Source organism: Sapajus apella, unplaced genomic scaffold (assembly GCF_009761245.1).
Source record: "Sapajus apella isolate SASKATOON/1434 unplaced genomic scaffold, GSC_monkey_1.0 scaffold2, whole genome shotgun sequence".
Classification (NCBI taxonomy): Eukaryota; Metazoa; Chordata; class Mammalia; order Primates; family Cebidae; genus Sapajus; species Sapajus apella.
In genome coordinates, this window is record NW_022436942.1 from 53,235,119 (window position 1) to 53,262,982 (window position 27,864).

The following is a 27,864-nucleotide window of genomic DNA, read 5'->3' on the forward strand; positions in this document are numbered from 1 at the left end:
GCAGGGTATCAGTTCCATCATATTCTATTGGTCAAGGCAAGTCAAAAGTCCAGCTTAAACTCCAGAGGAGGAGAAACAGGGTCCACTTGTTGATGGAGGCAGTGATGTGTGCATAGAAAGAAGTTGCTGACTGCCCTCTGGGCAGCCGATCCACCACACCAGTCTTGCCTAGACCCCCTTTTCATTGATATGAAGCAATGGATTCCTCTTTTTGCTTAAACATGTTAGAGATAGGTTTCTGACTCCTGCAACCCAAAGAATCCTGTCTAATGCAACATTCAATGCTGGGTATGGGCAGAAAGAAAACAAGGAAAAGGACAGCATTTCAAGAGAAGGCAAGGACTTTGGACAGCACAAATAGAGGGAGAGTTAGCGGAGGATTGTAGTGGAGGCACCGAGGACTCTAGCGTTCTCTCAGACACTAGCTAGAGCCTTCTGTGGTCGGTCCACACCAGATGACCTGTGAACTGCTCAACTAATTGCGGTCTAGACTAGTTATTTCAATACAAAGGTTATAATCCGTTATATTCTTTAAATATTTCATGTGATAATTTCTGTGTTTTCCCCATGTACACACTAGCATGTAGGTTACCTGAAAGGAATGTACCTTCTAGGTATGTATAGATATTCCCAACAGTTCTTAACACAGTATTCAATAAATGCTTGCTGAATGAATGAGTGAATGAACGAGATCAACATTATTAAATGTCTACTTATTTTCTAGGCATTAGGGATTTAAAAATTGACTCTGACATAAGCAAAAACTAGTGTCTGTTCCTAAGGGGTTGGAATGGGTAATAGGAAATAATGAAAATTTGCTGAATGATGAATGTTACCAATTTTCAGCTAGTAAGTAGTTAATGACGTTTGTAAATTCTCTGGTCATTTACTGAGCACCTTTGGTGTGGCAGCCTCTGCTCTTGGTGCTGAGAATATAGAAATCAGTAAGACATCCAGAAGGGCCAGCCCATCTACACAGTGAGGCAGACACCCCCCACACCCCTACCAAAGCCTTGCTGTAGATGCCAAGATCGTCATGTCCTTGGCATGGTGCTAGGACATGGGAAGGAAGTGGTCTCCTCACGCAGCTCACTTCCTTAGATGTTTCAGTCCGACGGTCATCGCAGTGGGGAGAAGAAGACACAAGGAAAGCCCGATGTTGAAGACAAAAGTGCAAGCCTCTTGTGAAGGAATGGAAAATGTATTTCTTTTCATATTCCAGTTTGATTTAATAGTGCAAAGAAGTGTTCCCTTTGGGGGAAAGATTCATAAGACAAAAAGTACAACAAGATTCCCCCCCAAGGATATAAGAACAGAGCAAAATGAAGAATAAATCAGGTTTTTAAAATGTATTCTACTAGCTTGAGGTGAACACATGGTGATCAGCTCTACAAATCTGTATGCCTACAAATAGATGGAGATGCTGATGTTGTGGCTCAGCAGCTTTCCGGCCTGATGCAAATACGACTCTCTAATTCTAACTACCTGGTTTATAGCCAACTAAAAATGACCACACTCTTTAACATTTACATTTAATTTCTAACATAGCATGTTCTATGTGACTGCAAAGAAGCAATCGCTGCTCTTTTTTGTTTAGTATTAGCAATTATCTGGCACAGAAGCCCGAAACTTCCATTTGGCAATATTTTGATTAAAAACAGGAAAGTAGACAGACTCAATTGAAACTCTGCAGGCGAGGGAGCTTGCCTTTGAATATTCCTTTTTTTTTTTAGCAAATGCAACAATTCCATACTATTGGTTTCTCAAGAGCAATGAGAAGATTGTCCAGGCAGCCTTCAAGAGTTCTGGGAGATAGTCTTCAACATATGCCTTACCTACAGGCTTGAGGCCACATTAAGATGTATAAAAATGTATTTTACCTCATCAAAAGGAAACACTTTTGCTTCTCAAAACACTCTGATAAGAGGATAAAAAGACAAGATACCAATGGGAAGAAAATATTTAGAAAACCAAATATATAACAAGTGATGAGTACCTAGAGTGTATAAAGAATTCTCAAAACTCTGTAGTAAAAAATAAACAATCCTTGGCCAGAGCCAGGTGCAGTGACTCACGTTTGCAATCCTAGCACTTTGGGAGGCCAAGGTGAGCAAATGACTTGAGGTCAGGAGTTCAAAACCAGACTGGCCTACGTGATGAAATCCTGTCCCTACTAAAAATACAAAAAAATTAGCTGGGCGTGGTGGGAGGTGCCTGTAATCTCAGCTACTCAGGAGACCGAGGCAGGAGAATCACTTGAATCTGGGAGGCGGAGGTTGTAGTGAGCCAAGATCGTGGCACTGCACTCCAGCCTGGGAAACAGAGTGAGACTCTGTCTCAAATAAAAAAATAAATAAAAAATAAACAATCCAATTAAAAAATGAGGAAGACACAGGAACAGACATTTCACTGAAGAGAATATACTAATGGGAAATAAACCCATGAAAAAATGTTCAGTGTTATTAGCCATTAGGGAAATGCAAATTAAAACCACAATGAGATGTTGCTGCACACTTATCAAAATGGCTACAATAAAAAACAAGTTATAACACATATTGCTGGAAAGGATGGGGAGAAAATAGATAAATCATACATTGCTGGTAGGAATGTAAAATGGTTCAGCCGCTCTGGAAAGCAGTTTGACAGTTTTTTATAAAACTAAAACATGCGAATACCATCTGACCCAGCAATTGCACTCTCGGGCATTTATCCCAGAAAGAAAACATGTTCAAACAGAAACCTATACACAAATGTTCACGGCAGCTTTATTCATAATTGCCAAAACCTGGTAGCAACACCATGTCTTTCAATATGTGAATGGTTAAACGCCTGTGGTACATCCATACCATGGAATATGACTCAGCAATAAAAAGGAACAGACTATTTGATATGCAACAATTGGATAAGTCTCTAGGGAATTATACTGCATCTAAAAAAACCAATCCCAAAAGGTCATATACAGTATGATTCCACTTACGTAGCATTTTTTTTTTTTGAGATGAAGTCTCGCTCTGTCTCCCAGACTGGGGTGCAGTGGCACAATCTCAGCTCACTGCAACCTCCGCATCCTGATTCTCCTGCTTCAGCCTCCCAAGTAGCTGGGACTGCAGGGACCTGCCACATGCCCAGCTAATTTTTGCATTTTTAGGAGAGACAGAGTTTCACCATGTTGACCAGGCTGGTCTCAAACTCCTGACCTCAAGTGATCTGCCTGCCTCGGCCGCCCAAAGTGCTGGGATTACAGGTGTGAGCCACTGCCCCTGCCCCAACTTACATAGCATTATTGAAATGATAAAAGAATAGAAAAGGAGAAGAGATGAGTGGGTGCCAGGCACTAGGAATGGGAGGGGGTGGCTGCAGGAGGGAGGTGGGAGGGATTATGAAAGGGCAGCACCAGGGATCCTGTGGTACTGGAACTGTTCTGTATCTTGAGAGTGGTGGTGGATGGAATTGCAGAGGACTAAATACACACATGCACACACACATACAAACAAGTACAACTGAGGAAATCTGAATGAGATTGATAGACTGACCAATGTTAATGTGATATCTGTACTAAAGATTTACAAGACACTACCACTGGGGACACAGATACTACCACTGGGGCACAGGTAACGTGTACACAGTTCCTCCATAGTATCCCTTCCAAGTGCATATGAATCTACTACAATCTCAAAATTAAGTTTAATTAAAAATGTGTTTTAAGGCCAGGCACAGTGGCTCATGCCTGTAATCCCAGCACTTTGGGAAGCCAAGGCAGGTGGATCAGTTGAAGCCAGGAGTTCGAGACCAGCCTGGCTAACATGGCAAAACCCCATCTCTACTAAAATACAAAAACTAGCCAGATGTGGTGGTGGGTGCCTGTAATCCCAGCTACTCAGGAGTCTGAGACAGGAGACTTGCTTGAACCCAGGAGGCGGTGGTTGCAGCAAGCTGAAATCGTGCCACTGCACTCCGGCCTGGCCGAGAGAGTAAGACTATCTCAGAAAAATTTAGGTGCAATTGTAGTCGTTTTCATAGTAAAAACTGGGTTTTGGGAGGAAGGCCACAACACAGGCAGGAGTGATTGATACAGGGACTTTTTTTCTGGAGAAGCTGTTCACAAAATATTCTACCAGGTTATGGCCCTTTGCTGTGCCGGAGGAATTGACCAGCTGTGGAAACTGAGGGCAAAGAAAGATTGGGGGTGGTGCTCATTAATATGACTGCAAACGTCAGTACCTGGCCACAGGTGTGTGTCTGTGTCTCAACCTCACAAGTTCAGGACCAAGGGCAGTGTCCATTATCCTTGGCCCATCAGTGCTGAGCACAGCACCTGGCACAAAGCACTGATTCTACAAGGCTTTTGTGGAATAAATAATGGATAATTAAGTCCTGATTTGATTGGAAGAACATACTAATGTTCATAGATTTGGTTCAGATTCAAAATGACTCATGTAATGAGTAGTAAACAGTTACATAGCAGGGTTGAGTAAAGAGTTTTGCAAATTCCTTTGGGAGGCGGAAGCAGGTGTGTCACTTGAGGCCAGGAGTTTGGGATCAGCCCAGCTGACATGGTGAAACCCTGTCTAAAACACAAAAATCAGCCAGGCATAGTGGCACACACCTGTAATGCCAGCACTTCGGGAGACTGAGGCACGTGGATTACAGGAGGCCAGGAATTCGAGATCAGCCTCGCCAACATGGCAAAACCCTGTCTCTACAAAAAATACAAAAATTAGCTGAGTGTGGTGATGTGTGCCTGTAATCCCAGCAACTTGGGTAGCTGAGGCATGAGAATTCTTGAACCTGGGAGGCAGAGGTTACACTAAGCCAAAATCACACCACTGCACTCCAGCCTGGGCAACAAAGCGAGACTCTGTCTCAAAAAAAAAAAAAAAAAGAATTTTGCAAATTCATGTGCTTTGCTTTGCTCTATGTTTTATAATTCCCATGTTGCTTTGAGTCTTTATTTTATATCATGCACACACAGATTATAAGTGGTTTGCTATTTCTAACCTCTTGAGCCTATCACTTGGAAAGAGTTTCACTCTCTGATTACTGTGTATGACTATTGGCTATCTGCTACTGCAGTTTCCCAGAAGTCTACAATAGCGTTAGAAAACAAATGTAGATAAAAATGCCTTACTTTGTGCTAGGCATGGAACGTTCCATTCAGTTGAACCTGTAACTGGAGTTGTGATGCTGTGGTTCTTACTTCACACAGCCACAGAGAAAGCAGTTCTCTGGGGATCTCTAGCTGACTCCATTCTATGCATGGCCAACCCAGGAGAATTATCTTTCATTAAGCACATACTGAATCTGAAGGATGAGCTAGCTATACTCCAGGAACATATCGTCCATGAATTTTGCATTTTATCAACTTTGCATTTTATCAACTCACTTTGCAAGATAAGGAAGGTGAGAAATGAAACTGCAGAAAAATCTGATGTGATGTTGTTTTTAAACAGTCCAAGTCACAGTCCTTTCAAAAGAGGATGCTGCTTGCTGAAGCCTGCCTTGTCCTCTCCAGTCCACACTGTTATCTCTCTCTCTTCTCTGAATTCTGACAGTATCTGTTGCTTAAGTCACTCACATAAACATTCAATTATAAACGATCTTGTGCTGTTACAGGGAGGCGGGATGGTGTACTGGAGGCAGACTGCTTGGATTCACATCTTGGCGCTGCTCCTTACGAGCTATAAAGCCTTGTTTCTCACATTCATAAGCAAAGGATAACAATAGTACCCACCTCATACTGTTGTTGAGGATTAAATGAGGTTATATATGTAAAGCCCTTACAAAATAAGAGCTCAATAAATGTCTGCACAAAACAAAACAAAACCTAAAATCTTTCTTCATGGGGTTTCTCTTTCTCCTTACCAGTAAGACTTCAGAAAGGATGTATGCTGTTATCCTGGAAAGCATTCTAGTAAGGTGGAGGATACATTTCCATGCCGTATGTCATAATTACAATTTTTTTTTTTTTTTTGAGACAGAGTCTTACTCTGTTTCCAGACTGGAGTGCAATGGCGTGATCTTGGCTCACTGCAACCTTCACCTCCTGGATTCAAGTGATTCTCCTGCCTCAGCCTCCCAAGTAGCTGGGACTACAGGTGCCCACCACCATGCCCGGCTAATTTTTTGTATTTTTAATAGAGATGGGGTTTCACCATTTTGGCCAGGATGGTCTCGATCTCTTGACCTCATGATCTGCCCACTTTGGCCTCCCAATGTGCTGGGATTATAGGTGTGAGCCACTGTGCCTAGCCACAAATTTTGTTAATGGAATTAGGATGAAAGCAGGAGCCTGTGGACAAGCTCTGGACCCTGGCCATCCCTCCCCCTCAACTTCTGCCTGTGCTGTTCCTGCTACCGCAGAGTCTGCAAACTTGCAGAAGTGACAAGGGCATACTTCTTCCTTTTACATTACCCTTCAATTCCTTTCATTCCCAAGGCCCTGGCTCCCACATAGAATACAGAGGGTCTTTTTGCTGGTATGCTTTGACCAAAATACTCTACTTCTAGAAATCTATCCTAAAGAGATACAGGAAAATACAGTACAGAAAAGGTTTTGCACACAAACATCACACATTTTATCATTCTGAAAAGATTAAAACAATTCAAAGGATGATTTATTGTTTATGAAAATTCATGGACTGATTATATAAATTATATACACATACAAAAAAATGCAGTGCAGCTATTGAAAATCATACTTAAGAAGAATATATAATCATATGAAGAAATGTTTCTGTAATGATATTATAAAAATTATAATAACAAAAATCAGTATAACTCTACCAGATTGACAAAAATTGAAAAGTATTATGATACTTAGTGCTGGTAATGATCTAGAGTAGCAGCACCCTCACATCCAGCCACCCCCCTCCTCAGTATACACCCGGAGACCACACATCAACCAGGACATGCATAAAAGAACGTTCACAGTGGCAGTAGTCCCTGTCTAGAAACAAGCCATTTGTCATCCACAACAGAATGGATGAAGAAATTGTTGTGCAGTTATTTCCCAATTAAGATTGGTCATTTGTTGCCAAAATCAAATGTTCCATGTGGAAATGCTGAGAATCTGTTATCTTAACTCATTTGGCAAAGTAGGGTTTTTCTGTTATATGTATCAAACCTAATACTGACTGCTACAAGACCTAGCAAAATGCCAGATGCAAAGTATCACAAATGTTGATGTCTTCCATCTCACCCCACCCCCGGAAAATTCAGGGCAAAATGGTCAACAGGAGTCCAAAATATGTTGCTACTGAAGAGTAACATCTTTCTCCATTTCTTCTGTGTCTTCCTATAGCATTTCTAAGGACTTTGCACAGAGCCAGTAAATGGCAATAGGTATTTATTTTGCCTGCGTCTCCTGCACCAGGCACTTTCAACACATCAGCTGAGTTACTGCAGACTCCCGCCCTCCCGTCTCTGTGATAGTAGATGCTATGATTTTCCCTATTTCCAGAGTAGCAACCAGGGCATGTGAGTAGATCAAGTGATTTGACCAAAGGTAGTCAGCTAATAAGTGGCAAAATTATTGTCCAAATTCCAGGTCTAAGCTTATTTACTAGGTGTATATTCTTGGATGATTTATTTAATCTTTATAAGCCTCAGTTTCCTCAGTTGTGGAATGGAGAAAATTACACCCATTAAATAATAACTATCTCTTGACCACAAGCCAAGGCTGGCACTGCTGAGAATATGAACAGGGAAGAATCTCGGTGCATCTGCAAAACCCACTGTTGCAGGTTCCCTCTCAAAACATTTAACTCATAGGAACCTGACTCGTCCCCACTCCCTGTCCAGGCTTTCCCTGCTTCTCCCAAACAGTTTAACACACGTCCACCATCACTAACATTCCCACGAAGATGATTTCTACATTCTAAGCCTCTTGTTTCCTGTTCCTTCCACGAAGAAAGAAAACAAAGCTTTGGAAATTCAAAATTATATCATTATGACTTTATCATTTGTCTGAAGGCTCCTTGTAATTCTTTTCCATCATTTCTAAGCACTTCTAGATTTTCAGTTTTACATTTCAAGTTTCACAAAATTGGAAGTCAATTCTCCCATCACTTTGGAAGTGAAGGTTCAATTTCCTGCAAGTATTTAGAAGTCCTCACTGTCCTAGCTGACAGTTTTGAAAGGTATTCTATAGTTCTATTATTTCTCACTGCTTCTTCCTGATGTACTCCCAGTTAATATTTCTGACATTCCAGTGATTTTCCTTTCATTCGAAGCAATGTCTTTCACAAAAGGAGAAGAATGCTATACAAGGCACAAGATTTAAAGTATCTAATATAATATCATGGAGTGGAGGGTACCCAGCAGGCAAGTACACCCACTAACATGCATGTACACACATATATCACACACAAATAAAGGAATTAGCAGAAGTTATCAGGGGCCAGGTACGCTGGCTACACCTGTAATCTCAGCTTTCTGGGAGGCCAAGGCAGGTGGATCGCTTCAGCCCAGGAGTTTGAGACCAGCCTGGGCAACATGGTGAAACCCTGTCTCTACAAAAACAATTTAAAAAATTAGCTGGACATGGTGGCACACACCTGTAGTCCCAGCAACTCAGGAGGCTGGGGTGGGAGGATGGCTTGAGCCTTGGAGGTCAAAGCTGCAGAGAACCAAGATGGCGCCACTACACTCCAGCCTGGGCAACACAGTAAGACCCTGTCTCAAAAACAAACAAACAATCAAACAAAAGAAACAAAAGAAGAAGTTATCAGGAAATCAAGAATACAAGTAGGTTTTTCAGAACATTAGCAGGATTTGGTCATTTGTAGTTTACAACAAGATTTCTTTTCAACTGCTAAAAGGATCTGAGATAATGGGAAAAAAACAAGTAAAAGATCCAAGATGGGGGCTTGGTGGCTCACGCCTGTAGTCCCAGCACTTTGAGAGGCCAAAGCAGGTAGATCACAAGGTCAGGAGTTCAAGACCAGCTTAGCCAACATAATGAAACCCTGTCTCTACTAAAAATACAAAAAATTAGCTGGGCGTGGTGGAGGGCACCTGAAGTCCCAGCTACTCAGGAAGCTGAGGCAGGAGAATCACTTGAACCCCAGAGCCGAGATTGTGCCATTGCACTCCAGCCGGGGAGACAGTGTGAGACTCCGTCTCAAAAAAAAAAAAAAAGTTCCAAGATAATGCTCACCAATGTATAGAGCTCTATTTTGAATTTCTGCTTCAATGAAAGAGACAGAAAATCCATAAATTTCACTGGTGCTTCCTGACAGTCACAATTACAAAACCATTCTCTAGATAAGGCTCTACTGAGATGGGGCCTTTCCCATTGTGCATTGTTTCCATCTAGTTATTTTACAAATGGAATCATACTTTCCACAATCCAAAAATATCAGAATGTTTTACATATAACCAATTAGAAGACAGATTATTAGAATATAGATTATTCATAAAACCCCAGTCCAGGACCTATTTAAACTACTAAGCTTTAAATATTTCCCCTCATCTAGAGGGGAACCTCTCCCTCCAGGGTTCAAACGATTCTCCTGCCTCAGCCTCCCAAGTAGCTGGGATTACAGGTGCCTGCCATTGTGCCCACTGTAATTTTTGTATTACAGGTGCACACTACCGCCCCCAGCTGCTCATTCTTGTGTTTTTTGTAGAAGATTAAGTGTATAATAAATGACTGGCTGAATCTGCACACTGAATACAGTAGACGCTGGTCACAGGAGGGCACCAAGCACTTGAAATGTCCCTATTGTGACTGAAGAACTGAGTTTTAAGTCTTACTTAATTTTAATTAATTTACACCTTAAAGACAGTACAAAAAAAAATGTAAAATATCTCATAAATATTTTATACTGACTACACGTCAACATGAATCACAAAGCCCACTTTTAGTTATCAAAATGTGAAAACACAGAGACTGGCAAGTATTCTTTACATCTCATCATATAAAATGAGCCAAACATGAGCTAAACATACTAATACCAGGACTATACAAGGCTCTGACAGCTCCCAAGGGGTCTCTCAGGCCTAAATTAATCCTCCTTCCCTGGTAGCATCTTCTGTATAGCTTTAGCATGACACTTATCATAGTCTAATTTATGTGAAGTAGACTGTATATATGTCTACCACACCTCCCTCTAGTAGACCGTAATCTTTTTGAAAAAGAGGACTCACTTGCTCATTCTAAAAATCCATCATTCCCCAGCATGGTTGTTATGTTGGAAATCCTTCCATAAATGTTTGAGAATTTGAAGATAGTGTGTACTTATATTTTTTAAACTTTCGCTTTTCTATAAAAGAAAGCCCAAACTAATATTAAGGTCATACTCATGGAGGAAAAGATGCAGTATCAAACAAAAGTCAGTTTTCCCTAAGTCAATCAATACATGAAACAGAACCCCATAAAAAGGGATTTTTCCTAAAACTTGACAAGCTTATTTTAAAATTTGATGGAAGAGGCCAGGTGCAGTGGCTCACACCTATAATCACAGCACTTTGGGAGGCCAAGGCAGTTGGATCACTTGAGGTCAGAAGTTCGAGACCAGCCTGGCCAACATTGTGAAACCCCGTCTCTATCAAAAATATAAAAATTAACTGGGTGTGGTGTCGCATACCTGTAGTCCCAGCTACTTTTCAGTGAGCTGAGATCATACCACTGCTCTCTAGCCTGGGCGACAGAGTGAGACCCTGGATCATTAAAAAAAAAAAAAAAAAAAAAAAGAAAGAAATTCAATGAAGAGAGGCCAGACATGGTGGCTCATGCCTGTAATCTCAGCCCTTTGGGATGCCAAGATGGGTGGACTGCTTGAGACCAGGAGTTAAAGCCCATCCTTGGCCACATGGCAAAACCTGTCTCTATGAAAAAAAAAAAAGCTGGACATGGTGGCACCACACGCCTGTAGTCCCAGCTACTGGAGAGGTTGAGGTAGGAAGATCACTTGAGCCTGGGAGGTGGAGCTTGCAGTGAGCCAAGATTGGGCCACTGCACTCCAAACTGGGTGACAGAGCGAGACCCTGTCTCAAAAATAATAAACAAACAAACAAAGTGAAAAATAAAATTCAGTGGATGAGAAAAAGACAACTTGGGGAAAAATATGGTAAGTAGGGGCAGACCGAGTGAGTTCTCCCTACCAGGTAGCCAGAGATGTTATCGCCGATAGTTCAGGTGATTAGGAATTAGCATAGAGACCCAGGAAGAGAGAGCTTAGAAACAGACTCATGCATATATGAAAGCACAATCTAGGATGGAGGTGGCGTCGTAAATCAATGGGGAAAGGAAATAATTGGTAGGTCACATGGAAAAGAGTGAAACTGCAGTAGATCCCTGAATACCAATCCAAAATTTAAAATGCAGGTACAATTGTTTCATCTCGGAACATTCTTGGTTGGTTTTGATTTCGTTGTTGTTGTTTTTGTTTTGCTTTCTTTTTGAGATGGAGTCTCGCTCTGTCATCTGCCAGGCTCGAGTGCAGTGGTGCGGTCTTTGCTCACTGCAACCTCCCCATCCAGGGTTCAAGCGATTCCCCTGCCTCAGCCTCCCGAGTAGTTGGGATTACAGGTGCCTGCCACTGTGCCCAGCTAATTGTTGTATTACAGGTGCACACTGGCACCCCCAGCTAATTCTTGTGTTTTTTGTAGAAACAGGGTTTCGCCATGTTGCCCAAGCTGGTCTCAAACTCCTGAGCTGAACCGATTCACCCACTTCAGCCTCCCAAAGTGCTGGGATTACAGGCATGAGCCACCGTGCCCAGTGCACATTTTCTATTATTGATAATTCATGGGAAATTCTAAATGGACTATATAATACATAAATTATACACTGGTATTCATTGTTCCTACCCAATCAATAGAAATAAATAGGAATTAATAGAAATAAAAGGAACAAATGATTTTTAAGAACCTGTCTTGAAGAGGCCTACATCACAGGGTATGAAAACACATTTTTTTTTCCTTCTTTAATGTCCTGAATCAAGCAGAAGTCACTTATGGCCTTACAAAGGTCACACTTTTAGAATGGAGCTGGAGGCCATCAAATACACAGAGAGACTCCATGACTGTGCAAAGTACTTCTAAAGACTTCTTTGAAGCTAACTCTATAAAGCTGAAACCAAAATCCAGATGAACAATGACTGTTCCGGTGCTATTAACAGCACCTCTCCACTCACCTCCATCTGGGCTGTTAACTGAGCGCAGCTCAGTTTTATCTTAATCCACCCAGATCGAAGCAGGTTAATTCTCCACGTAACCCCATGCATCAGACATTCCTAGCATTCAGCATGAGCATGGACACAGCTCTCTGAATGCCACATGGTTTGTTTACACTTCTGTATGCCTGAGCCTGTGGTCAAAATTTTTCCCTGACTTCAAAGGAGGTTAAAACCCCAAAATGGGGCTTTGACGGGGAAAAAACTTTCCAAAGGTGTTATACACCTAGAACATGTATCACACATGTGCTGCTAGATCGTTTCTCCGGTGAGCTTATTTCCTGCTTGAAAGTGGTTTCACCCGTTTCTCTAGATCTCCTTCTTGGATTCTCCTGTTTGATCCTGCAGTGATCTCGTAACAGAGATGTGATATTGCTATAAGTATTTGTATTAGTTTGCTCAGGCTGTGTAACAAAATACCACAGACTGGGGGGCTTAAACCACAAAAGTTTAATTCCTCACAGCTTTAGAGGCTGGAAGTCCAAGACCAAGGTCCCAGCAGGGTTGGTTTCTCTGAGGCCTCTCTCTTTGGTTTGCAGACAGCTGCCTTCTTGCTGTGTCCTCACATGGTCATCCCTCCATGCAAGGTCATCTCTGGTATCTCTCAGTGTTTCCACTTCTTTTTTTTTTTTTTGAGAGAGAGTCTTACCCTGTCACCCAGGCTGGAGTGTAGTGGCACAATCTCGGCTCACAGCAACCTCCGCCTCCTGGGTTCAAGTGATTCTCTTGTCTCAGCCTCCCAAGTAGTTGGGATTACAGGCTTGTGCCACCACGCCAGGCTAATTTTTATATTTGTAGTAGAGATGGGGTTTCACCATGTTGATGAGGCTGGTCTTGAACTCCTGACCTCAGGTGATCCACCTGCCTTGGTCTCCCAAAGTGCTGGGATTACAAGTGTGAGCCACTGCACCTGACTGGTTTCCTCCTCTTACAGGGACACCAGATAGATCAAAGCCCAGCCTAATGGCAGCGCCCTAACCTCATTACCTCTTTTAGGGCCCTAGCTCTAAATGCAGTCACATTCTGAGGGACTGGGGATTAGGGCTGCAACATACCAGTGTTACAGGGACACAGTTCAGTCTCTGACACCACTCATGCGATGAGGAACTTGGCAAATATATGGAAGCAGCTGTGCTTAGAGATAAGGGGGAATAGCAGCTGAGGAATGAGAGGAGGGATCTCGAAACCTACAAAGAAACTCCACATTTCTGGAAAAATAAAGCCCTGATTTCCTTTGTTGAAATCTGCCCATTTTGGTTAGGTACTTTCTTAAACTCCTACTTTAATTTTACATAGAGATAGAGTTACATAAAAATTTTCATCCAAAGAGATAACTAAAGAGGTAATGACCCATAAAATATCTTTAACAGTGCTTCCTAAGGATGCAGCCTTCTTTCCTTAAGAACAGCTACAATTCTCAATATGCCATTTCTCTGCATAAAGCATATGTGCATAGCCTGTGAAATATGAACGCTAAGGGGGAGTGTGGGGAAAGGAACAGAGGAGATGGGGGGACAAAGGAAGCCAGTGAATGGAGAAGTGAAAGAAATTCAGTGCAAAAAATACACACACACTCCTGAGAGGTAGGAATATTCTGCAAAGATGCTTCTCTGAATGAGACCCCAGGGAGGCCTGACCAAGTGAATTTCTGATATGAAAAAGAGGTACCAGGAAGGAAAAAGAAATATAAAGTTTTTAATAAGACTCAGGCATTCAGTTTTGAAATGAGATATAATCTACTTTAAAGGACTTGGGAGACAAATGAGAACGTGGAGTTATCAGTGGAGACAGTACTACAGCAGCTGGGGCAGGAGAAAGTTCTGCCTTCATCCGAGGGTTTTTCAGGTCAAATAAACAGTATCCCCAAAGATTCAAACCTGAGGCTTGCAAAGGACTCCACAGTTCCAGATTCTGGTGTTAAAAGTCTGTATCATGCCTAAATAAATATATTTAAAGAGCTGTGGCCAAAGATGTGGTTTTATAATTACATATTGATTTATATTGGATTTCTTCGTCGGCTGCAAAGTTTGGAAACTTTCCAGCATTACTTCCTTGCCAATTTCTAGGTAGCTTACAGCAATTTCAAAGCACCTCCAATTATACATTTTCAACAGATGGGATTATTAAATGCTTAGTGCAAACAATGATCCAGAGATGTGTTACCACCCACCAGTAGACAAAGCCGAGCTTCTCTCTGCTCCACTCTCATTCCAATAAATATTTACATCCTTCCATTTACTCACTTCAAGACTGTAGGATATGGAATTTCATTGCTCTTTTAAGGTGAGTGTAAGAAATTGTTAATGCTTTCTGGATTTTCCAATTAACTTGCCCTCAGAAGAATTTAGTATAAATATCAGACATGGTTCATGGTCTGTAGATATTTTTATTTACACATTTAAGTATGGTATCAATTTTTTTTCTAAGTAGGAATCTTTTTTTAAAGCTTTTTTTTTTTTTTTATTTTATTTTTTGAGACGGAGTCTCGCTCTGTCACCCAGGCTGGAGTGCAGTAGTGTAATCTTGGCTAACTGCAACTTCTGCTTCCTGGTTCAAGCGATTCTCCTGCCTCAGCCTCTGGAGTAGCTGGATTACAGGCACAAGCCAGCACACCTGGCTAATTTTTGTATTTTTAGTAGTGGCAGGGTTTCACCATGTTGGTCAGGCTGGTCTCTAACTCCTGACCTCAAGTGATCCACCCGCCTTGGCCTCCCAAAGTGCTGGGATTACAGGTATGAGCCAGCGTGCCTGGCCCAGCATTTATACTTTTAAAGCCCAGATTGTAGAACTTTTCAGAGCAAGTGTGTGGTCCAGCCTTCTTTTTCAGATGAGGAAACTTGAGGCACAGGTATGTAAAATGGCTTGCTACTTGCTAGCAGAGCTGAAGGAAGAGGCAGGAGAAGCGGGAGAAGAGACTCTGCAGTTAGTGTGGGCACCTGCTGGGTGGCCAGGTCCTCGTCTTCATGGCTTCACAAATACACACCTTGCAGCAAGCATCCTTGTCACAAGCTTAGGATAGCGAGGCTGAGACGGAGAGAGGGTAGGACACTGGTCCACTGTGATTTGGAGTAAGTGATTTAAACCCAAGTCTGTCTGATACCCCAGACCAACCCTTTGCCATTTCCCTGCACTGTTCCCTAAACACAACCAAGTCACATTATTAACTTTAAAACTGATATTTATAATGGCATTGCACAAAGTTAGATTCAACAGCTTTTCCAAACCCTAAGTTTATTTCCTACTATTCAATCTCTGAATTGTTATTGTTATTGGTTTCTGTTTTAGCAGCATAACTGACATTTACTTAAGAGAGTATGAACTAATACATATTAAGGTATAAATCAAGTGAAAGCCTGGCTGTTTGACCTTAATTAATCATTAAGGAAAAAATTCCCTCATCCTTTGAGCCTTTCTATTTTGAATGCAATTATTTAAATAAAAATGTGGTGCAGTCCTCTTTAGCATGTCTTACCTAAACAGGAAATTCATGGAGTGTATCTCACATGTCCATCCCCAGTGTTCATGGTGAGAGACATGAAAAGGTACAAGAATCAGTCAGCTAGTAAGTGATTCAATCTCAAGACCACCACACCCGAAACCAAGCCTTTTTATTATCTAACATTTCCCAGGTAAAGGAAAAAATACATACAAGGAGGTATGAATGCATTTTTAAAATGTATCAAGCACATGCAGATGTAAAACTTATTAGAACCTGTGCATTGGTGTTCAATTTCTGTGAAGCTGTTAATTACAAATAGTTTTACTTAGCAGAGAGATAAAAATTATATTTATGTGATATAGTTTGGTAATTAATTACTCATCCACAGCTAAACTCGCTGCCAAACACAGGTAGACCGCAGGGCTGATGAGGCCTAATGCTTCACACCTATTGACCCAAAATGCTGTGGACACAAAGGGCATCCTTAACGCCCATATGGTAATTCTGAACTGCACAAGCAATTAGGTAAGAGTGTGACCTATTACCACTGACATAAAAACACCGCAAAGGCCATGTGCTATTTACTATTCATAGGAGTCCCACGGCATATATTGGTTTTCAAAAGACAGCAGGTGACATTCATCAGCAGACTTTTTGTGTCCTTCTGCTCATACTTAAAGCACCATTTTTAGAGTCTCAGGTGAAGACTATTTTTCCTTAGCAATACTCAATTTTCTTTTGAATCACCGAGAAGATCTAAGTCTGCAGTGGGGTCATCCTCGGTAGCCTGGAAACCAGGAAGGGAAAGAGCTTCTTTTGTTTTTATGTCCTCCTGTCCATAATTAGACAATGCTTTTGAAAGAGAAAAACAAAAACGTTCCAAGTACAATAACCTTGGTGCCGCTCTATAATCCAGAGTGGCATACTGGCAGACTGGGTTATTATTCTTTTTTAATTTCAGATAACCTCTCAGTTGCCAAGGGTATATTCAGTAAATCAAATCTACTGCTCTCAGCATCATAAATCCCATTTGTATCATAGTAGAAACACACATTTCCTGAGAAAGGGAGCTGAGTCTTAAAAAAGGAAGCTGAAGTCTTTAAGCTTGAGATAAGGCGTTTCCAAAGGGAAGAAACTTTTGGCAGGACTCGAGTACGTCCTACACTAATGGAAATTGGAAAGCCATCCTTCATTTCATGGCCATTACTACACAAAATGTAAAACATACTGGTACCACAGCAACCAACTCCACATAACGTACTTGCAGTTTCAGATGGCAACCTCGGGGGGAACAAAAGTTGTTGTTGTTTTTCTATCATGAAATGTTGCGATTTCTTAATTCCACAAATATTAGCAAGTGCGTATTTCATGCCAGGAATTTTCTTGACTCTAAGGATATAGCAGTGAACACAATTAGGTTGCTGGCTTCATGGAGTTATATTTGTAGGTGGGAAATTTAAAATATTACTGTATAATACAGCAGATTATAGTATCTAGAGATGGTATAATATATATCATGGTAACTATGTGTCACATACAGAAACATATCGTTTATAATACTATATTATACAATGTAACAGAATACGACAAGTGGCTATAAATCATATCAGATGCTAATACGTTTTAGAAAGCAGAGGAAAGGGAACAGATGAGTGTCGCATTTTTAAATAATATGTTCAGGGAAGTTCTCATGGATAGGCTGGGATATTTAACCAGAGAATGGAAGGAAGTGAGGGGGTAATACACGTAGAGTATCTAGAAAAAGACCCTCCTAGGCAAAAGGACCAGAAAGTGCAAAAGCTCTGAGGAAGGGGGATACTTGATCCATTCGAAGAACAGTAAGAAAGGCAGCATGGCTGGAGCAGAGAGAGCCCAGCAGGAGAGTGGGGAGGGTGCAGATGACGACAGAGAAGCAGTCCAGGGTTGGGAGAACAGCAGGGCAGATCCTGTGGCATTTTCTGGCAGAGTAAGGACTTTTTAGGGGGAACCAGGGTGGAAGCGGGAAGCTGATCAGGAGTCTACTGAAACAGTCCATCTTTCTTTGAGATGGAGTCTCACTCTGTTGCCCAGGCTGGAGTGCAGTGGCACAATCTCGGCTCACTGTGAGCTCTACCCCAGGTTCAAGCAATTCATTCTCCTGCCTCAGCCTCCCAAGTAGCTGGGACAACAGGCACACACTGGCTACTTTTTGTATTTTTAGTAGTGACAGGGTTTCACTATGTTGGCCAGACTAGTCTTGAACTCCTGACCTCAGGTGATCTGCCCACCTCAGCCTCCCAAAGTGCTGGGATTACAGGCGTGAGCCACCACACCTGGCCGTGGAGCCTCTTGCTCCTATATCTCTTCTGACCTCCAGCCTTACTCATCCATCCATCCAGTTCATCTACACATGGGTGGCTCAGTATGTCCAAATGTGCCCGTCCTCCTCCATGCCCCTCTGGCTCCTCTAGGATCCCATCTTTCAGCAAATGGGAGTGTCTCTCCTTTAACACCTCACATCAGGCCGAGAATGCAAATCCAGAGTCCTGTTGCCGCAGACACATTTCATTTCCTTACATGCTAGCACAGGAGTAGAAGGGGCCGAAGGTATAGAAGGAAAACAAGAAAATACAGTGTCACAGGAACCACTGATAAAAACAGTGGTTAGCATTTGTTAGTTCTTCTCACTGTAGCGGACACTCTGCTCACCACTTCCCGTAAACTATGTCATTTTTGTGGGAAGTGGTGAGCAGAGTGTCCGCTACAGTGAGAAGAATTATACAATTGCTACAATCTGAGGAGGAAGGTGCTATGCCCATTTTGCAAATAATTTAGAGAAGTAACTTTCCCAAGGTCACAGTGTGTACTAAATTCCCTAAGAGAGGAAATAAATTGAGTCTGAAAAACTCAAGTGTTATAGGGATCCCCGTTTCTCTTCAAAGAATCAGTATGTCAGTATGTTCAGCTCTCTTATTCTTTAATTCTCCATTTTAAAGTTTAACTTCCTTCTAATTCCAGTACCTTCTCCACCGGTACTAATCAGTAGTTCACATCTGTTCCCCCTCCCTCCAGCTCCATCCTGACTCATCCTGGTCACCTGATCACCCTGGCTACCTGCTCTGACACAAGGTAACCATCCTTTCTACCAAAACAACCACCCTGCCATTGCAGCTCCGACCCCTGCTCTTTTTAAAATAGCCAATCAGGATTAGTCTAGCTTGTGCGCTCTAACCATAGCCGATAGAGGACAACACAGCAGTACGGATGACCCCGTCAGGCATAAGTATGCCTTCTCCCCTTGTCCAAGCATGCAGCTGCCATTGTTCTATCTGTACGCCACACCCTCCTGTAAAAGTAAACTGCCTTGCTGAGAGGACTTATCTTTGAGTGCTCTTTTGTGGCATCGAAATTTTACTTACAAGTTCACTGAACTGAGTCATGTGGAGACCACTGGTGACCTTAACAAAAACCTGGCCAGTGTCCAGCCAGAAGAAGACTGGGAAAGAAGAGGGAGATGAGAAAATGAGAACAGAAAGTTAGCCAACTCTCTCCAGGGTTGTCCTTCGAAGCAGACGAGAAGGAAGACGGGGCTAGAGTTGAAGGGAGTGCAGGCGGGCTGGGTGCGGTGGCTCATGCCTGTAGGTAGTCCCAGCACTTTGGGAAGCTGAGGCGGGGGGGGGGGGGGGGGGGGGGGCGGGGGGGGGGCTGGGGAGATCACTTGAGGCCAGGAGTTCCAGACCAGCCTAGCCCACGTGGTGAAACCCTGTCTCAAAAATAAAAATAAAAAATAAAGAAGAGAGTGTTGGGGGAGTGCCTAGGGAGGGCTTTATTTTAGGTGATGACAAAGTAATTTGAATTTCTAAAATCCAACCCCTTTTCAGAGTGTTGGTTAGCATGTCTATGTGAGCAATCAGCACAGATGAGTTTGTTTTCTCTGCTTCCTGCTCCAAAGAAATTCAGATTTTGCTTATAAGTTTGGTTTAAAAAATCATTGGCTATGCATATAATTTGCTTTCCACATCCTAGAAGATGGGAAAATCTATAGAAGAGAAGGTGGGGCCGGGCGCGGTGGCTCACGCCTGTAATCCCAGCACTTTGGGAGGCCGAGGCGGGTGGATCACGAGGTCAAGAGATTGAGACCATCCTGGTCAACATGGTGAAACCTCGTCTCTACTAAAACTACAAAATATTAGCTGGGCATGGTGGCGCGTGCCTGTAATCCCAGCTACTCAGGAGGCTGAGGCAGGAGAATTGCCTGAACCCAGGAGGCGGAGGTTGCAGTGAGCCGAGATCGTGCCATTGCACTCCAGCCTGGGTAACAAGAGCGAAACTCCGTCTCAAAAAAAAAGAAGAGAAGGTGTATAACTGGGTCAACAAAACAAAGAAACAAAAAGAGGATCTACTCTGGTTTTCTTGGGAAGCTGAAAAATCAGTGCTTTAGAAAGGCCAGTCAAGCCAGGCTCTTCTGTCACAATTTGGTGGAGAAATGTCAACACTGAACCCATAAGCAGATGAACCAGTGGGCTGCTCCTTCCAGCCAGCCACTGTCTAGCTCTGTCATCTTGTGTAAGTCACTCAACTCACAGTGAGCATCCTCTGCGGATCAAGGAGCCAATATTTATTATACTGCTCCTGGCTCCGGGCAGAATCACACAATTGAATCAGCCAGAAGATTGACAGCGGATGTGTGGATCAAGGGGCTGATTCAAATAATTGAAATCAGTCAGTAAAAAAGCTTTCTGCAAATGCAAGTTAGTCCCAGTATCTACTGTAATTAAAGGTAAGCATTAAAAGATAGTTATGGGCTAGGTGCAGTGGCTCACACCTATAATTCCAGCACTTTGGGAGGCCGAAGCGGATCACCTGAGCCCAGGAGCTCAATAGCAGCCTGGGCAACATGGTGAAACCCATTTCTACAAAATATACAAAAACTAGCCAGGCCTGGTGGTGTGCACCTGTAGTCCCAGCTGCTCGGGAGGCTGAGGTTGGAGGATCACCTGCGCCTGAGAGGCTGAGGCTGTAGTGAGCTGTGATGACACCAGTGCACTCCAGCCTGGGCAATAAGGGAGACTCTGTCTCAAAAAAAACAACAACAAAAAAAGGAAGATATTGTACACAGCCTGGAAGCAAACTGTTTGGACACATATACATTCACCAACTGATTCAAGATTTAAAAACAAAATTCAGCGATAGCGTAACAATCCCAAATACATAACAACAAACACCTGCATATTTACTTTTCATTACAGCCAGCGCTGTTGAAGCTGATTTTCAGTGAATCAGGTTAAGCCAGGCCTAAACTTGTGGCCATGACAGGTCTGCGAAAATGCTCAAAGTGTGACATACTTTCAGTTTGCTCTGGATCTGACAGTGTACCAATTCTGAATGCAAGTCCTGCCACAGAGGTGTTTCTGGCCCGTGATTTAATAAGCAAAGAAAAACCAGTACAACCAGTCTCATTATTAGAGCAGCCAAGCTTTCAGACTCCCTTATATACTTCCAGCATCAGGCCTCCCTCAGGCAGGGCAAGATTACACATGACTCCAGCCCGATACCAATTCCCTAACTGTCTATTTCCTATGGATATGGCCTTCTCTAATTAGAGGGACAAAGACAGAAAAGAATCATTATTAGGACTTTACTTTTTATCCCCTTTTAGTTTTAAAACATTCAAGTCCTTCCCTTTAGGGATCGCTATTACAAATATTAAGACGGGGTGGAGGTGGTGGATTGAGTGTTACAGAGACCGAACGCACCAAGCATTTCACTTATGTAACATTCTGGGCTCTGAGAACCTCGGGGCAGGGGTGAATCAATCCTATATCCAAGCAGATAACAGCTAAAATCACCAGCTCAGTTCTCCTGGGCACCCTCTTCTCTAATTGCAAAAAGAGACTGGCTTTCCTTCCTCCTCCTGCCCTGCCTCCTGCCCCCGCCCCGCCCCACCCTACCCCAGGCTGGGAGTCTAGGGCTGCCCAACGACAGGAACACCCAAATCAGCACTGTCATCTGGGCAGCTTTGGCTCCTGTGGTTGCAGCTAGGAATGTCCAGCAGGACAGGGGTTGAGTGGGGTGGGATGGGGGAGGCGTGGGGGTGGCCACACAGGGGACATTCACCTTTGGTAATACACTCATGGTTTACAAAAAGTTGAGAGTCCAGGTAACCAGGAATGAATAATTCATGCAGATCCCTAAAACTGCCAGGGAATTCTTCTTGCCTCCAAGTCAGCCCTGGCTAGGACTGTAAGTGTTATACATGCAAAAAAAAAAAAAAAAAAAAAAAAAGACGGTGCAATTCTTATCTAGTGGGTATTCAGCTCTCGAAACTGAGGCAGGGACTAGGAGATTAACATAATGACCACCATCCTCTGAGGCCTTCCACAAACACCCTCTGACCAGTCCTTCCCTCCTTCCCTCCTGCACTCCGGCACCCTCTGCACCGCAGCCATCGAGCCTCACTCACTGCGCCCTGCACGTGTCCCGCCTCTCCCTTCTTAGTGCTTTTGCAGGTTACCGGTCCACTGCTGCGTAGAATAATCCCTCTTCTCTCACAGAAATTCCTCCCACCTGCGCCCAGATCAAATGCTCCTCCTCAAAGAAGCCTTCCCTGATTGCTAGGAGTAGTATCTCCTTCTTGTCACAAATCATATTTTGGTTACAGCAATAATAAGAGCCAATAATGACAGTGACTTGTTGAGCACATACTATGGGATGGGAATCCTATGAAGCACTCGATACCTTTTATTTCATTTAATCCTCATGATACGCTCCCCGTGCATGTGCTATTACTAGTATCCTTGTTACAGCTGAGAAAGCCGTGATTGAGAAAGGCTAAGCATTAACTGTAAAACAGCAGTGGCAACACTGGACTTGGGTCAGGCAGTGACACTGGAGCTCCTACTACACGTTGCCTTACACTGTAATGATTTGCGCAAGGGTCCCATCTGTTCTGTGAACTTCTGAGGTCATCTGTCTTTGGATATCCCATTATATTAACTCCTGGCTTGGCCTAAGGCCGTTGCTGGAATTGGAGCGAAAGTGCATTTACAGGCAGGTTACTATGGCTGATTCTTCCAGTCATGCTAACTATTCTATCTTTAATCCAGCTCCTAACTTTAGGATCGGTCAAGAGCAGCAATTAAAATGGCCTCACAAAGTCAAGGATCCAAAACCCAGGAAGCAGGAGAAATCTGACCTTGGAACTCTCTGGAAGCACTGAGGGCCCCACAGGATCTGGGCACCATTGTGTCCTAAACTGGGTAACGGGTACCTGACGTAACAGCCTGCCTCTGTGCACATCAGCTAGATCTCTTAGAACGGTGAGTCCCCAGCCAGGGGCGGGTAGCTTTCTTTTCCAGTATGTAATAAATGCACATTTGTTGCAGTCAGTGTTTCTTCAGACTCTGTTTTCAACCTGCCGGAGAATAATCAATTCTTGTTGAGAGGATAAGACAATATGGCTCAAAGGTTAAAAGCAAATGGGCTCGAATGTTGAGTCCCAGCTTTGCCCCAGTATTTGTGATCTAGAACACGATGCTTAATGTCTGCACTTCAGTCTCCTCGTCTGATAAGGAGATAATATCACCACCTGTTCATTCATAAGGTGACTAGGAGGACAGACTGAGATAATGCATACAAAGTGCCTACTGTAGTCCACTCAAAAACGGTTAGTTCTTATTATTAATGATTGCTCTTTTCACTAATATTAATTATTGCTGTTGGTTAGTTACATTTTATAGCTCATGAGAGTACGTGGTCCATCTGAAAAATCTTTTTTTTTTTTTTTTTTTTGAGACGGAGTCTTGCTCTGTCACCCTGGCTAGATGGCAGCCGCTTGATCTCGGCTCACTGCAACCTCCACCTCCTGGGTTCAAGTGATTCCCCTACCTTAGCCTCCCGAGTAGCTGGGATTACAGGTGCCTGCCACTGCACCTGGCTAATTTTTGTATTTTTAGTAGAGATGGGATTTCACCATCTTAGCCAGGCTGGTCTCGAACTCTTGACCTCATGATCCCCCTGCCTCAGCCTCCCAAAGTGCTGAGATTATATGTGTGAGCCACCATGCCTGGCCCTGAAAATTTCTTTACCAAAATTCATTAGTTAGTGCTACTCTTTTCTGTTCTAAAGGGCTAGCAGTTAATATAGAGACCAACAATTCTGAACATAAACAATGAGAAGATATGGTTTGGCTGTGTCCCCACCCAAATCTCATATTGAATTACCACGTGCTGTGGGAGGGAGCTGGTAGGAGGTAATTGAATCATTTCCCATGCTGTGCTTGTGATAGTAAGTCTCGCAAGATCTGATGGTTATTATAAGGAGGAGTTTTCCCGCACAAGCCCTCTCTTTGCCTGCTGCCATCCACGTAAGATGTGACTTGCTCCTCCTGGCTTTCTGCCATGATTGTGAAGCCTCCCCAGCCATGTGGAACTGTAAGTCCAATTAAACCGCTTTCTTTTGTAAATTGCCCAGTCTCAGGTATGTCTTTATCAGCAGCGTGAAAACAGACTAACACATATAGCCCAGGCAACATGGTGAGACTCTGTCTCTACAAAAACGAATTAGCAGAGTGTTGTGGTGCATGCCTGTGGTCCCGGCTACTTGAGAGACTGAGGCCGCAGGATCGATTGAGCTCTGGGTGTCAAGGCTGTGGTGGGCCATGTCTGCACCACTGCACTCCAACCTGGTGACAGTGAGACCCTGTCTGAAATAAAAATAATATAAACATTAGAGGCACCAGCTAACAATTAAAACTGTTCAAAATATGGTGGCCTCTGAGATTTTCAGCTGCCCCCTTTCCCTACCCAGTAGAAATTGCCTTCTATGGCTGTTGCCTTTGGTTCAGTTTAAGACTCTGATATGCTGTGGATTTGTGTCACTGCCCAAATCTCATGCAGAATTGTTATCTTTGGTGTTGAAGGAGGGGCTGATGGGACACGATCGGATCGTGGGGGCGGTGTCTTGTGAATGGTTTAGCTGTGGTACTGTTCTCCTAATAGAGAGTGAGTTATTGTGAGGGCTGGTTGTTTAAGAATGCGGAGCACTGCCCCCTCTTCTCTCACTCCTGCTCCTGCCACATAGGGTGCCTGCCCCTGCTTTGCCTTTCACCAGGAATGGAAGCTCCCTGAGGCCTCCCTAGAGATAGCTGTCACTATGCTTCCTGTATAGCCTGCAGAACTGCGAGCCAATTCAACCTCTTTTTTTTATAGATTACCCAGTTTCAGGTGTTTCTTTATAACAGTGCAAGAACGAACTAAGACAGACCCCAGTGGTCTTCTAATATCCTGTTTTGCCCCAGCCACTTACAGTGATGGTTCTCAAACGTTGGTGGACGTAAGAGTCACTTAGGGTGTTTAACAAAGACAGATTGTTATGCCTAACACATGGGATTATGATTTAATTTTATTTATTTTTCAGAGACAGGGTCTTGCTCTGCTGCCCAGACTGGTGTGCCGTGTTCTGATCATAGCTCACTGCAGCCTTGAACTCCTGAGCTCAATCGACCCTTTGTCCTCTGCCGCTTGAATAGCTGGGACCACAGGTGCAAGCCCGACTGGGATTATGGCTTAATAAAGAACATCCCAGGTGATTTCTGATACCAGTGATCTTGTGAACCAATTCTTAAAAACAGGGTCAGTAACTGACACCTTAGAAATATTTATCTATTTAGGCTGGGCATAGTGGCTCACACCTGTAATCCCAGCACTTTGGGAGGCCAAGATGGTCAGAACGCTTGAGGGTATGAGTTCAAGACCAGCCTGGCCTCCTCTCTACTAAAAATATAAAAATTAGCTGGCCATGGTAGCACGTGCCTGTAGTCCTAGCTACTCAGGAGACTAAGGCTTAAGAATCACTTGAACCGGAGAGGCAGAGGTCGCGGTGAGCTAAGGTCGTACCACTGCACTCCAGCCTGGATGACAGAGTGACTCCGTATCAAAAATAAATAAATAAATAAATAAATAAGAAAAAGAAGTATTTATCCATGTAAATGTATTTCCTGTATCAGAAAAAGATGGAAAAACTTTTAATTCTCCAAATCTGGGTCTGCATTTTTTAAAAATAATGTTCCTATGAAGCCTAATCCTTGGATTCTACAATAGTGAGTGTGTCTATTTATTACCACTTATTGTGAGGAATTTCTAAAGTCTTGCTTTACTTCTTATTGCTGATGAAGCACCAAATAGTAACTTTATTGTTTCTTCCCAAGGCTGCATACTGGTAATAATTTTTAAGAGAGGCCAGGATCTTGACATGGTTCTCCTGATTCTGGGGCCAGGAAGGCCTGAGTCTTGTTTTGTTACAGACTCTGAGGCTTCTTTTCAAATGGCTAGAGTCAGGCTGATATTGGCAATGATGAAATGATGCAGAAACAGCTGCAGTCCCTGAAGCAGAAGGTGCTCACAAACCTGCTTTCTAAAATTCGCTAACATCTGATGTAATATATATCTATTCCTCATGGGTCTAGAATACAGGATGTCAGGAGAGAATGCGCTCATAAATGTAGGATCTGCTCCAGCGTTGGTCAGTCTGAACATCTCTTTCCCTTGGCTCCAGCATAGCATTAAAGACCAATAAAACGACAGACTCTAAAGGCAGAGATTTCCTGAGTTTCAAATCCCAACTCTAATACTTACTACTGTGTAAACCTGGGCAAGTTACTTCACCTCTGTGTGCCTCAAGTTTTTCATCTATAAAGTGATGTAGGGGAAAAATATATTTTCTTCTATTCATCTTAGGTGCTTTGGCTAGGGCTCCTATAATAAAAGCCAAATTAATAAGAGAGAAGCACACAAATTTATTTAATATGTTTTACATGACATGGCATCCTTCATAAAAGAAACCAGCAGGCGCAGTGGCTCACGTCTGTAATCTCAGCACTTTAGGAGGCCGAGGTGGGTGAATGACGAGGTCAGGAGCTTGAGACCAGCCTGATCAATATAATGAAACCCCGTCTCTACTAAAAATACAAAAAATTAGCTGGGCGTGGTGGCACGCCTATAGTCCCAGCTACTTGGGAGGCTGAGGCAGTAGAATCATTTGAACCCAGAAGGCAAAGGTTGCTATGAGCCAAGATTGCACCACTACACTCCAACCTGGGCGACAAGGTGAGGCTCTGTCTCAGAAAGAAAGGAAGGAAACCCCAGACAAGCAATTAAACCTGAGTGTTGTTCATAGTAGATTGAAGAGCAGGTATTGGTAGAGAAATATGATAGGGCAAAGGTTGTGAGTGCAGTGACCTGGAGGAACTTAGCAAGGCCCGTTTGGATTCCTCTCTGTGTCCCATCTCTTCAGAGATGAGGATGCTCCTTTCCTTTGAACATAGGAAAGGCACCTCTCACATGAGCATTTCATGACCCTCTTCAAGGGAAGCTCAGAAAACCTGTCCTAGATTTTATGATGTGCTGCAGGAGGGAAGGGTAGAGGAGAGGTCAGAGACACCTTCCTGTGCCTGTGTTTTCTCATATTTCTTCAGATTAAAATACTCGGTATGCCAAAGTGCCATATATTGGGGTAGTGTGTCCTGAACCCCGTCAATGGGATGCCACAAGAATAGAACTGGCACATAGTGCTATGTGAGGATTTATTAGTATTGGATGGCCATGTGGCCCAAGCTATCCATGACACTCCATTCCAGGACTTTTGCTGAATGAGATGCTTCTCCTGGAGTTGATAAATCGGTACAAATTTCAGCTGAGAACTGCCGGGGCCACCTATGGAGACAGCCTTCCTGAGCGTGACGCTCCCGCAGAGGAGCGAGGCTGAGAGTTGGAGACGCAGCGTGGGGTTAATGCTAATGCTCAAGACCTGCGTCCAGTCACGCCTGGATAGCTACTGTGGACTTCCCGGTGACATGAGCTGTGAACTTTCTTTTCTCACCTGAGTTGGCTTGGATTAGTTTCTATTGTCAGAGTGACTCCATCTTGAATAGGGGCTGGGTAAAATGAGGCTGAGACCTGCTGGGCTGCATTCCCCAGAGGTTAGGCATTCTTAATCACAGGATGAGAGAGGAGGTCAGCACAAGATACAGGTCACAAAGACCCTGCTGATAAGAGGTTGTGGTAAAGAAGTCGGCCAAAACCCAGCTAAACTTACAAAATGGCAACGAAAGTGACGTCTGGTTGTCGTCACTGTTGATTATACAATAACTAGAATGCATCAGCATGCTAAAAGACGCTCCTACCAGTGCCACAACAGTTTACAAATGCCATGGCAATGTCAGGAAGTTACCGCATATGGTCTAAAAAGAGGAGGAACCCTTGGTTCCTG

The 27,864-nt window shown here is 43.2% G+C and overlaps 1 protein-coding gene across 3 annotated transcripts in view; it reads right to left on the reverse strand.

The window, feature by feature from the left end:
- TMCC3 (transmembrane and coiled-coil domain family 3) overlaps positions 1–27,864 on the reverse strand; it is a 373,454-nt gene that overhangs the window by 152,481 nt on the left and 193,109 nt on the right. The window lies entirely within an intron of this gene.